General features: G+C 54.0%; 1 long non-coding RNA gene across 1 annotated transcript in view; it reads left to right on the top strand.

The window, feature by feature from the left end:
- Positions 1 to 479: 479 nt before the first annotated feature.
- LOC132343339 (uncharacterized) overlaps positions 480 to 13,543 on the top strand; it is a 35,365-nt gene continuing 22,301 nt past the window's right edge. The window contains exon 1 of the long non-coding RNA XR_009492107.1: positions 480 to 1,053. This is a non-coding gene — a long non-coding RNA (uncharacterized lncRNA). The remainder of the gene's footprint in view (positions 1,054 to 13,543) is intronic.

A 13,543-nucleotide genomic window follows, 5' to 3' on the forward strand; every position in this document is an offset into this window, starting at 1 on the left:
ACGTCTCTCATCCCCGCTCCACCGCGCCCAGGGGGCTGCGGTCAGGGCCGCCGGCGGCGCGGCGGGGTGGGCCTGGCCGTCCGGCAGGCGGCGCTGCCCCTGGGCGCCCAGGTCCCCCCCGCGTGCCGCGCTCCGCCGGGCAGCAGGCTCGGGGCCCCAGGGCCCCGGGAGGAGCCAGGACCCCGGGCGGGAGGGAGAAGACTGAGGGGCGCGAGGCACAAAGAGCTTTTTATTTAAATTTGTTTAGAGTTTCGCGAATTTGCATGAAAAATGTGTGAGAAAAGCCAGCTCCGGTGACCTCATCCGCACCTGCCATTAACGTTCAATTAGCGGCTGAATAGCGGCCGCCGACGCGACGTGCAGGGAATCCGGCAGGCCCCGCGCGGCTCCGGCTGCGGGCCGGGCTCCGGGTGGGGTGGGGTAGGGTAGGGTGGAGGGCGGGGGCGCAGGGTCCGCGCCTACTCCTGCGGGCGGGAGACCCACGGCTTGGTTCGCACCCCGATTCTCCGAGGGGGAGGGCAGGAACCCCACGACCCTCGAGCCCAAGGCCGCTTGGGGGCGCACCGGGCCCTGAGGGCACCTGGGGAGGCAGGGGCTCCCTCCCGGCGCCGAAGAGGCCGGGTTCGCTCCCTCCCCAGGAGGAGAGGTGGACGGACTAGCCCCCCGTCCTAGCTCAGATGGGTTCCCTCGCCACCTTCCGGACAAAGTGTCAAGTACAAGTTCAAGTTCAGGGCCAGGCCCCGGGGATGGGGGTTGGGGGGCGCCAAGCCTTCCCCGGCCGCCTTTGTCCTTCCAGAGAGAATAGCTCCCAAGTCCCCTCCGGGCGGGGCCCAGCAGACGCCCCCGCCCCGCCCCGCCGAGCCCCGCAGGAGCCGCCTCCTCCCGCCCGCGCGGCGCCTGTCCCCTGGTCCCGGCGCCCCAGCTCGGGGCCACCGAAGGGTCTGGGGGCTCGGGGCGCGGTGGGGGGAGGCGCGATCCGAGTCCGTGGGAGCCTCCCCAGCCCCGCAGTCCCAGCAGCAGACCGAGCTCGGTCGGACGGATGCTCGCGCTTAGGTAAGAAGCCCTGGTGGGGTTCGCCGCACCCCTTCTGCCCCGCCCCCCAGCCCCGCACTCTGCGACCCAGAGAAACAGGGCGGAGGGCGGTGTGTTGCAAGGAGAATGGGAGGCTGGGAGGGACCCCCGCCGGGTCTGGGGGCGGGGTGGGCGCTGCCTCTCCAGGGCTCTGAAGGGTCCCGGGCCTGGGGCGGGAGGCACAGAGGGCAAGGGTGCCCCGTGTCTATCCGGTGAAGTCGCCGGCCTTTCCCAGGGGCGTCTAGTTCATCCATCTCTGGTCGGCTTAGCCTCCTTGGTCTCCGCTTCTGCGCGCTAGTTCCGGATCTTGCTCTTTCTCGCCTTCTCTCAGATTCTGCAGGAGGGGCCGCAGTTAGAATCTAGTTCCCCAGGCCCTGAGGCTCCTTCTGGAGAACTGCAGGGGCGCGAGTGTGGCTCGGCTCTAGGGAGAATCAACTATGGACATTCCCTCCCCCCACATCTCCAGCACCTAAATTAAGGTCCTGGGCTAAAGGGTGGTGGGTGGGGTGGGAGTGGGCTGTGATTTAGTGGCGGTGCAGGGGCCCGTAAGATATCCTCCCTTTTTATGGCTTAGGACTTCTGGCTGTTCCCACTGTGGCCGGTTACTGGATTCTGTGCAGGGACAGGTGTTAGCTGGTACCAGTGGCCCAAACCTTGCCTCCCTCCCATTCCTGCCTTTCATTGTCAGATATTCACTCTGAGGTTGTTTATATACTGATGTTTTACACACAATCCTAACATCCATGTTATCTGGTTTCTAAATTCACAGCCAGTTAGAAGCAGCAAGATAAAAAGGGGGAGATGGGCTTTTCCCTCAATTCACACTGTTCCCTTCTGCGTTCCTTTCCTGCTTCTCTGTATAGTTCCCAGATTTCTTACTGCTGGAATTCTAGTCATGATGAAGTTTCTCCCTCTAAGAATACACTCCTTCCATTTTTCACTTGGCCAAACTTTAGCAAGTGTCTCCTCCTCCAGGAGATCTGCCTGGATTTCCTCCACATCTCTGCTTCTCTTAACATCTTCAGTTGCACTGCCAAGGGCTTGGTACATGATAAATGAAATGGTTTCTGGATGGATTCATAAAAAAAAAAAAAAGAATCAAGTACATATAAATTTAGGAACCATTGAGGATTGAGGGGTTTTTGCTGCTGTTGTTTTAAATAAACACTGGTTCAAACTGAGAGATCTCCCAGGGACTGCTTCCCTCTGTTCTATTACTTACAAGATCTCATTCACAAACAGGCATTAACAGGAAAATGCTGGGTCCATGTACTCTGTTAAAAAGAAAGGAAAAAAACCCTGTGCAAATTTCTTTAAGATTTTAAAAAGAAATACCAGAAGGGAGGCCTTCAGTCTCTGTTAGTCTTTCCCTCTCCATTTAACCCAGTCCTCTGAAGACTTGGAGGGGCTGAGGTTTCCTGAGCTGCATAAGATCATGGGCCCTCCTGCAAGGCTTCAGCCGGGCCACCAAGAAGTTGACTAAAAATGGAGACTGTGACCTACCTAGTGCGTGTCTTTTTGCTCCCGATGATTCATCACTGACAAGCTGATGTCAGAGGAGCCTGGGAAGATGTTTACATCTTTTTAAAAAGGGAAAAGGAAGCGTTTTTTTTCCTTCAAAACCTTCTGCAAAGTCTGCTCTAGACCCTTCCTCTTCCTCGTGAGAACTTCTGGTCTGAGTCTAATCTGATTCTCTCTGGGTTATCGTGACATCTTGGATAAACTGCTTTTTTTTTTTTTTTTTGTCCCAATAGCCAAGATGTCCAATTCATGGAGGGGTAGAATGAGGAACTTTACGGCAGCAGTTCGAAGAAGGCAATATAAATACTACTCTGATATAGGCTGAGAAAATAATTTATAATTTATATATATGAACTCAGCCCTTCCAACTAAAGGAGACAGGGTCTTGTTATTACCCCCCTTTTACAGAAGAGAAAACTGGGATGTGAAGGGGTTAAGTAAACTGTCTGCAGTGTCACAGCAGAAAGCGGTTCAGGTGGGCTTTGAATTTGGGCAAGCTGTTTTATTTTATTTCTTTGAAATAATTTTGTTGGAGTATAGTTGACTTACAATGTTCTGTTAGTTTCAAATTCACTGTGTTTGATTACCAGCATTTGAGCTTTGTTTCTGAGCTAGTCACTGCAAATGCCTCCCAAATCACCTTTCACATGGACACTCTTGCTTTCCTTATCAGAGAAAGAAGGTAGAGAAGGTGAGGGTGAACAGCTCAACCTTTGGAATCTTGTGTTCAAACCCTGGCTCTCTCCCTTACAAACTATGAGTTTTGCCAGCTCTCCATTACCTCATCTGTAAAATGGGCTTGTAAATCAATCTCAGGGTCTTGTAAGGATAAAATAAGATGTTGTGTTTGTTCCAGTGCCTGAGACATAGTAAATGTTTCCAAGAGGGAAAGCCATTATTGTTTTAACAGCAGTCTTCTTTAATGACAATGATGTTACTGTCACTTTGCATTATCAAAAAGGAACATTCCCTCCCCTCAGAAAATAAAACACTGATACTAGTTGGTCTCCACATGCTTCACGGAGAAGGCAATGGCACCCCACTCCAGTACTCTTGCCTGGAAAAATCCCATGGATGGAGGAGCCTGAAAGGCTGCAGTCCATGGGGTCGCTGAGGGTCGGACACGACTGAGCGACTTCCCTTTCACTTTTCACTTTCATGCATTGGAGAAGGAAATGGCAACCCACTCCAGTGTTCTTGCCTGGAGAATCCGAGGGATGGGGGAGCCTGGTGGGCTGCCATCTATGGGGTCGCACAGAGTCGGACACGACTGAAGTGACTTAGCAGTAGCACATGCTTCAACCAGGCATCTAAGGAGGTGTCTGGATTCTGGTAGGACAGCTGCTCCATTCTGTACAAGATAACCCAGACCCCCAGGAGGGCACACGGATCCCTAGTGTCTTTGAAGGTGATGAATTAAACACAGACCCTTAAACTCTTGTCCCTCCTGGAGTCTAACTCCTTACAGGGATGTTTGTGTGTTGGGGGGATGTTCAAAGAAGGACTTTGTAGATAATCAAGAGAATTAGAGGCTGAGCCAGAAGATGACTAAGAAGAGAAATCTGAGATGAAGAGTTCTCTTTTTTTTCTTTCTTATTTTAAAATCTGGCCATTGCCTCTTGATGAGGAAAATAAATGAACACTGGACCCTGCTACAGAAGTTGATCTGATCAGTGGGGACACTTCTTACTTTCACTAATTAAATAGTTATTTAGTGAGTGCTTGTTCTGTGGGCAGGCATCACTTTAGGTACTGGAGCTACAACAGCAAACAGAACAGAATAACCCCTGCTCTTGGGGAGCTGACAGTCGTGTATGTGTGTATTTAGAGAGGGCTTTCCCCGTGGCTCAGGGCTGCCCTGGTGGCTCAACTGGTAAAGAACCTGCCTGCTAATGCGGGAGTTGCAAGAGATTCAGATTAGATCCCTGGGTTTTGAAGATCCTCTGGAGAAGGAAATGGCAACCCACTCCCGTATTCTTGCCTGGAAAATCCCATGGACAGAGGAGCCTGACAGGTTACAGTCCATGGGGTCACAAAGAGTTGGACACGACCGAGTACACATACATCTATTCCTGGTGGCTCGGACAGTAAAGAATCTGCCTGCAATGTGGGAGACCCAGGTTTGATCCCTGTGTTGGGAAGATCCCCTGGAGAAGGGAATGGCCACCCACCCAGTATTCTTGGAGCTTCCCTGTTGTGTTGAAAGGGGAAGAAAATGTCAATTGTTTTGTGCAGTACACCCTGACTCACCTCTGAGCAGGATCCCTTGTAGTGGAGATAGATCAACTGGGCCTCCATTACTTGCTCACCCTTCAGAGCCAAGGGCATGTGTTTTCACACAGCTATTTCTGCCTATGGGTGGAATTGAGGAGAGAGAAGGGGAGAGAGAGATGACTCAACTTCCTTCCATCTCAGAAAATAAGTAAAGGATTGAGGCAGAGATTCCTTGGCAATGTACTCATCAAATGGGCAATGTACTCATCAGATGGGCAATACACAGGAGTCCTGCCCTCCTGCATCCCATTCCCAGACTCCCCAGACCCAGGCAGAGCTGTGATCCTGGCAGTGATGCAGGGACAGAAACGGTGATCATCAGTGGGGGAGACTAAGAGGGATGGGAAGGGGTGACACTGCATCCAGGGTCTGGGAAGATCATTTTAACAGCTTGCCCATGCCAGCATGCTTCTAGGGGCATTACATGTATATATGAAGATTAGCCCAGTTACCCTTAATTATTATCAATCTCTGTTTCAGAGATGAGGCAACTGAGGCCCAGAGAATAAAGTGGCCCAAGACCACAAAGCTAGTAAATGGCAGATCTGGGTCAGATTTGAACCCAGGCAACTTGGCTCCACTAACTCCACTATCACACTGTTTATCAAAGGACCAGGTTTCAGAAAGAAATGTTCACTCCCTTGGGAGGACACCAAGCATCCTCAGAAGTCTGCAGGAGTTCCCAGTGCAGCCCTCTCTCACACTTATTTGAGCCTCAGATTAGAGATGTTAAGGCTCTTCTTTGAAAACCCTCCTCCCTTGGCAGGTGAGGAAACTGAAGATGGGGAGGGTCTTTCCCCAAGGTCACTGTCAAAGCAGACATCAGACTGTAGTCTCAGCCCACTCACTACCTCACAGGTCCTGAATGTCAAGGTGTTGGGCTGAAGGGCTGCTTCCTTTACTGCAGACTCTTCAGGGTCAGAGAAACCTGACCCTCATCTCTTTCATCACAAACCCAGAGGGAAGATGTGAGATGATCAGGAAGAGGTGGGTTTCCTCGGGTTCTCCCATAACAGGCTCCATCTTGAGTGCTACCTTGTCCGACTCCATCCATGGTGAGCCTTGGTGCTGTGAGGAGGAAGCTGGTGTGTGAGGTAGACCCCAGGAAGAGCCAACACATACCAAGACCAGCAGGTCAAGGAGTTTGAGCTCTAGTCTGAAGCCTTCTGGTCAGAACTTGGCATTCAGCAGTGTGCACTCTACATCAGTCACTGGGAGAGTGATGGGCAGGATGCTAGGTTACTGAGATATTCCCAGCTTTTCCAGGAGCAATCATCAACTGATCAATGTATGAGTCATTTTTGATGAAACAGCTGTAGTAAAAAAAAAACCCATAGGAGACTCCTGCCCTAACTTATTCCAAAACTTGATAAAGCTCTTCCTGGTAAAAGGGTTCTGGCACTGGCGGGTCTAAGGTCGGACTTAGGGGGCACCCTACTGAGGGACTCTGCCCAGGGCTCCAGCTTAGCAGGCCTCATGGCCTAATTCACTAGACTGCCTAGTGGGGCTTTGCAAGAGCGAGATGCCCCATGCCCACATGAGCACAAACTGCATTTGCCCAAAAAGCTTCCTTAGAAAAACAAACTTTCAGCTGGGGGAAGCCAACCTTAGGAGGGCCAAAGATTACATCCGGGCTTATCTACTTCTCCAGGAAGTCTATTCATTCTATTTTTCTGATATGTTCTAAATCTGTAATGCTAAGAAAGTCAATCGTGGGCGTTAGCATTGCTGGCCCTCCTCCTGGTCACACCTGCATCTTTTGGGTGCGCGTTAAAGGTCTTGGAAATAGAAATATAAAAACTGCCTTGCGATGCGTCATCTGTAGTCTCCACCACCGCCTGCACTCGTTCCAATCTTTCACTCCTGCCTAAATTTGGGGCCCCACGCCAGGGCCAGCAGTGTTTTACGGTAACAACAGAGGAGGCTGAGCCGCACTACATCTGTCTCAGGTTCGCCTCCAGGGCCCTGCAGTATCCACTCCATGTCTTTCGGGCGCGTAGGGAGTGGCAAGGCTCTGTCCCGAGCTCCTCAACTGCCCCTTCCCTCTTACTCCAGGCTGCTGGGCAGAGGCTACTTGCATGGCCTTGGAATCATTTCGACACTCCAAGGAGGGGGCCGCATCTAAATGTCTCAGGCTCTCCGAGGCTAGCGGCCCGCAATCCCCTTAGAGCAGGTGACGCAGGCTGTAACCCTGGAGAACACTGCTCCCTGGAATCCAAACTCAGTTCCTAGCAGGAGACACAAGGGGAAGCTTTGCTTCTCTGTTGTTCAGTCGCTGAGTCGTGTCTGACTCTTTACAACCCCATGGACTGCAGCATACCAGGCTTCACTATCCTTCACCATCTCCTGGAGTTTGCTCAAACTCATGTCCATCGAGTCAGTGATGCTATCCAACCATCTTTATCCATTCCTTCTCTAGTGATGCCTTTAAGCTAACCGTGGCTGCCCGTCGGGCTGGCTCTGGGTCTCACTGGGCTGCAGACTGGCTGATGGTGGCACAATCGGGTCCATGGGTGCTGGACTGGCCCCCACCTGCCTCCCCGCCTCACCTCTGGGTTACCACTTTTGGTTTGCACTCACATCCCAGATGGCGGATTTTCTGGGGAATTGGGATTCTTATATCTGCAATTTATTCTAAGCCCAAGGTTCCAAGAAATATCTATAATGAACATTAATGTCTACAATCGCCTGGTCAATTTGCATCGAGTGGCAGAGCCGCCTCATTCTTATTTATGGTAGAAAATGAAAAAAACTGCCTTGTGATGGGTCAGGTCAGGTCCCTGCCTGTTATTTACGGTCAAAAGAATTTTTCTCCCCACCAGGAATCCAACTTGCTTGAAATAGATTTCTCCTCTCTGATTCTCCGAACTGGAGAGAAATCTGTTTTCAAAACAGTTATTTAAAAAAAAAAAAAAAAAACAGGCAACCAGACAGCCTGAGGATATCAGGCCAACAGGCCAACAGTGTCCCCTCCACTGTCTGAGTGCCCCAGACCCCTGGACATGGCCAATACGAAGCACCCTAGCTGCCTGGGATGGGGGTAAGGCCCCAGGGGGGTGAGAGACACAGGTTACTCTATGGGACTCCAAGGGAGATACTCGGCCGCTCACGTCCAAGCAGGCTGGGGACCCGACTCTCAGTCCCCCAAGGCCCGGCGCACCAGCTGCGCCCTCCTCGCGCTCCGAGACGCCGATCGTGGGCAAAAGCTGGAGGTTCTTAGGGATTCCAGAGCCACTCCAAGGCCGAGATCCGGTCTGTCCCACGACCTTGGCGCCAGGAAGCTGTGGAAAGAGACAGACCCCAATTTTCTCCCCTTGGAGTTGAAACAAAACCTGAAAGCCCGAGGTTACCCGCACGGCCAGAGGTGGCGCCTCGGCGGCGGGGGCGGCTCGAGCCGCGTGCCTGCGCTGTTCCCAGGCCCGGGTTCTGTGGCTTTCCTAGTTGTTGAGTTACTTGGCTGGTTAGCTAATAGCCAGCTTACAGGCAGCGTTTACACAAATGCCCAGTCTGGTCTCACGCTGAGTCCCTGCGTCCGCCAGACCGAGAGCTGCCCGGCTGGGCTACGGGAGGAGGGACGAAGGGGAATTCTTGGTAATGAGAGGGGAGGTTTTCCCGGGACGCCCCTTGGTGAAGTGGCCTTGGCTTCGGACCGGGAACAAAGGGCTTAGGTGCCTGCGCGCCGCGCGCCCTCGGGGCCCGGCGCGGCCCTCATTCACGCCCCTCCCCATGCCTTTGCGGCCGCGGGCTTTGTGCGCTCCGGGCGCGCGCAGCGTTGCACCTGCCCGGCCTTAAGTACCTTGGCGAGGCGGCGAGGGCGGCTGTTCTAATCGCCATCTCCAAAGTACCTGCTCATGAATAAACACCAGCCCCATTTATCAGGTACTTAGCGCTCATTGTGAAGGGGAAATTGGCCCTTTTCTGAAAGTGTCTATCTTCAACCCATCTGCACAGTCGTGGCTGCAGAACTTCCCCCACCCTTTAGATACACACACACACACACACACACACACACACACTCGCAACACGAGACTCCTCCAGGCTAAGATAAACTCGCTTTTCTTCCGGTAAGTGCGTGATTGAGCTGCGACAATAGATGGAGAGGAGGAGGCCGCTAGGTCAATAACCCACCTCTCTCCTATTGACAGGAGTCAGCCCGCAGAACGCCCGGTCTTCGGAAAGGCTAGTCCTGTGTTCTGGCTACCGGGTCCTGTGGACGCACTTGCACAAAACCCAGGAGTTCCCAAACGTGGGGCCATATATTGGAAACGCTGGCCCGAGGTGTCCGTGGTGCCTGTCAACCTTGGCTGGGGCCCCTGCACGTCTTATCTTCTGCTCCCCTCTCTCCAGGAGGGTCCCATACCCGTGTCTGACTGTTAAGGCGTGAGCACGCAGGACACAGGATGTAAGGATCTGCACGGTACAAGGAAAGGGGACCTTTTCTGGCCCCGCTGGGCCGAATGGTAGCTTCTGGCAGAAGCGACTGAGGTTTCTGCCTAGCAAAGGGAGAAAAAGGGAGGCTGGCTAGGCCCGTACAACCATGACAGCTCCACGGAGGGTATAGAAGCAGCGTAAATAGGCAAAAAAAAAAAAAAAAAATGTAGATGCCAGCAAAGTCACACCAGTGAGTTTATAAAGGCGTTTGGTCCTGGGGGCTCACTTGTTAGCCTCTCATCCATTCCTTCTAACATTTGTACACCCGCTTGCGTTCCCAGGACTCTGTTACCTGGGTGGAATTCACCAGGAAACACAATCGATTTTCTGGACCTGTGTGCGGCAACAGACAGCTCTGAAAATGAAAGTGTTTGCTAAGTGTGGAGATTTCACCAATCGAACGTTTAAAAATGGCTTTGTCTTCATTCGGCTCTCTGGATTTTATTGTTTTACAAATAGAAGCCCAGAGCCACTGCCGAGAGCCCCGTTCTGCCGCCTAGCCCTTGCATGGCTTCTGGTGGTTGATACACGGGGTTTAGGAACCCGGGATATTTAGAAAACCGCAGTTTATTGGGGTTTCGTAGCCCGTTCCCTTTACACTGAACGCAGGCAGCCACTGCAAATCCAGGCTCCAGTCTCTTGCCAACGACTGGGTAGAACACTTAGGGTCTTGCTATACTGCTGACAGGTGTGACCATCTCGGCTTGGGGCAGACCTGCGGTGGGGACTGGGTTCTCCTCTAAAGACAGCGGATAACGCCGGATCTGAGCACGAGAACCAGAGGCTTCGGTGGTACGAGCTGCGGTAACTCTGGCTTGCGCTTCTCCCCAGAAACGCCAGTGGCCCTGAGTCCCTAGCCCCTCCCGGTGCCCGCGCCGGGCCCACGGAGATCCTACCCGAGCTCTGGCAGCGCCATCACGCCGAAGGACGTAAGCTCGGTCCCACTGGAATTCACCCAAATACAGCCGCTCATTTTTGGAATATTCTAGGAAAAAAAAAACAAGATCCCGCATCTCTTTGTGATAAAAGGAGGTAACTGATGGGGTGAGCCTTTGGCGTCAGGGCAGACAAGGGAACGATGAGGGCGACTTCGGGAGAAATGCTCTAAACTAGGGACGGCTCGAAAGTCCCTTGTCTCCAGTTTCTGGCTATACATTGGCCTCGGGTGGCTCCTGTGTTGGGAGAACCCAGGCATTTCTGCGCCGCCGCTTTTGGGCCGCCTCCAGCCCGCTGCGGCTCCTTTTGTGGCCGCGGAGTCTGGCGGGCGCCTTCTTCGCCCTGTGAACTGGGGCAACAGGCCGCGGGCCGAGGGGGCGCCTCCAGGAGGGCGGGGTGGAAGGGGTTCCCTCTTGCCCCACAGGGCATCCAACAAATACCTTCTCCGCCGGCAAGAGGCTACCCCACCTCACGGTCTAGAGGTTGAGTGTCGCCTCTTTAAGTTTTATTTTATGTGGAGAAAATTCTGGAATTCGAATTCGTTGCTCCCATAAATTTGCTTTGAATAAACTGTATGGAGTCGCTGTGTGCGCTTCCACAGGAACCTACGGATTTCCGGGCGGCTGACTGTGCCTGGAGAGTGAGGGGCAGGTGGGGGGCGGGAGGAACGCTTCCCCAAATACCGGGACTGATCACCGAGGCGCGGCTGAAGCCTGATTTGGGGGCAATAAGGGCTCAATCCTCTCCAGTCGGCTCCCCCATTTTCAGCCTTCTCAGCCACGCCCTTGGTTCCATACCTGCTGTCCCTCGGGGCTCCGATCCAGCCTCCCCAGGAGACCTAGGAGGAGCGGAGTTGAACCGGATCAGGGCCCCGCGGGTCCCGAGCTAGTTCCCTAACCCAAAGGTGCAGCCAGGCCCGAGGCCTGGACAGTCGTTTGGGAAAAGCTACAATCCCAGGCGGGGCCCTCCGCTGGAGACTTTGGCCGCAGCAAAGGTCGTGAGCCAGGTCCGCTCCACGCAGCGTGGTTTGTCCTCCGCCTCTCCAACTCCTCCCCGCATTTCATTTGGGCTCTTCTTGAAGAGTGGCCCCAGGGGAGTTTCTCTGTCCCCAAGATAAGAGTGCACGGGGCTTCCAGGCCCGAAAGTTCGGCCTAGATAAATCCCCAAAACAGAACTCTGCGGAACCAGATTTGAGGGAGCAGTGCAAATACTCCCGCGGGAAGGGAGTGCAGAGGCCAGGCGAAACTTGTTATTTGACCTCAAAACTAGGCTTAGTAGACCCTTGCGTGTTAATTCTACCTCGGAGGTACTGGTGGCCCCTGAAAATTTCACGCTGCAGTTACCATGGACCTCTTAGAGGAGATGGGGAGGGATCTGCCATTCCTGTTCCGTGTGCTTTTCTGAAACTTCTCGGTTCAGTGAATCAATCCCGCCTCTACCTTAAACCCGAGCCTCTTTGGATCCCCAGTGATGCCCGCCCACCGCGCCGCACGCCTGGGTGTCCAAGCCCGGAAGATCTCACTTGCACTTTCTGCCCCCACTGCTTTCGGGGTGGGGGTCGTGCCCCTATTGTCAGCAACTAGTCTTAGCGCTGCCCTCCAGGGAGGAGGGGCGACAGCGGCTTCGGCTGACCCCCGAGGGTAGGGGGGTGAGGGTTCTGAGGCTTCGGCGGTCCCCGTCTTTTCTGCATGGCGTGGCTGGAAGGAAGTTTATTTCCGTTCTGGGGCTTCTTCCTGGCTTCTTCGGCTGCCGAGAGCCATCCTTCGCCCATGGCTCAGATGGAAACTCTGAGGCCGATTGGTTCAGGTTCGCCAGCAGCTGGCGGCGGGCCCCTGGCCGCCCACCCTGGCCACTGGCCCCTGACAGTAAGCCCCCTCCGCTCATTCATTCCCGGGGGCTCACTGCGCGCCGCTGAAAGAAGTGTGTGTGTGTGTGTGTGTGTGTGTGTGACCCTATGGGCTGTAGCCCTCCAGGCTCCTCTGTCTACGGAATTCTCTAGGCAAGAATGAATATAGGTTATGTTCTTAGAGATCGCGAGAGGGAAGGGGGCGGCGAGGCCTTGTGGTTCCCACGCTCCCTCTGCGGAGTTTACTTTCGCAATCTCCGTTCCAGTCTGGCCGGCTCTTCCCTAGCTTTTCTCAGCAGAGCGCAGTATGGGGACCAGTGGATTTCGCGGCGCTGACTCTTCGAGTCAGGCCCGAGGGTCAAGTGTATTCGTCCGGCCTCCTCCGGGCGAGTCTGTTCGAGATCCGCCGGCAGAGGGCGTCCCGGGCAGAGGAAGCGCGGGGTTGGATATCTCTTCTGGGTTCCGCGCGCCACACTGCGGGGCTCTGTGGCGTCCTAAACCCGCCAAGTCGCACGAATGGAGCCACAGATAGGCGCGGCTGAAGGTGGGTGGGGTGAGCGGGACGGCAGCGCCACCTGCAGCGGGACGTGCGCGGATGCAGGCCACTGGACTCCCAGGCCCGCCCTCCAGTCTGTAACCCTGCAAAAAAGAGAAAATCGTGACTGTGTGCACTGTGGAGTGTACTGTGGAGAGCATACCTGAATACAGAGACAGGGACGGCGCGGGAGGAGTAACCCCTAACCCTTGACCCCTCCTAGCCAAAGGGTGATTTTTCACAGTCACCCCTTTCCACTTATACATGCCATGCACAGACAAAAATACCCCTCCATTCCTCCAAAGACACCCCTTCGCTCCTCCAAAGACACCTCTTCGCTCCTCCAAAGACACCTCTTCGCACACACTTCTGTAGATACAAACACTACACCACACAATCTGCAGGCACATGTACCCCTGGCTGGAATTTTCTAGAACATTTAGTCCAAGCTCCGCCTTTTAATAGTAGGAAACTGATGTCCAGGTGGGAAAGAGACCAGTCCGAGGGCCTGCAGCAGTCAGGTTGACGCCAGTGGCACTGTCCCTTGGCTGTGTTCTAAGCCTCAGTTTCCTCTGCTGTAAGCATTGAAATTGTACTGAGTCAGTGGTTTGAGGGGACGTGTCTAGAGGGATATGTTGGTGTCTGGGAAGCAGCCTGTGTGTCCATGACACACATGGAGACACACACGAAGGAGGAGTGTGTGTACATGCAATGGGTGCCTGGGAAGATATGGCAGGGCCTGTATGTGTTCACCCAGGAAGGGGTACAGGTGTCTGTTGATTGTGTGGAGTTGCATTTGTGTCTACAGAAGTGTGTGTGAAGGGGTGTGTTTGGAGGAGTGGAGGGGTATTTGTGTTTGTGCATGGCATGAATAAGTGGAAAGGGGTGACTGTGAATATTGGCACCCTCGAAAGGAGGGAGGGTGAATG

The sequence above is a fragment of the Bos taurus genome, chromosome 21 (genome assembly GCF_002263795.3).
Source record: "Bos taurus isolate L1 Dominette 01449 registration number 42190680 breed Hereford chromosome 21, ARS-UCD2.0, whole genome shotgun sequence".
Lineage (NCBI taxonomy): Eukaryota > Metazoa > Chordata > Mammalia > Artiodactyla > Bovidae > Bos > Bos taurus.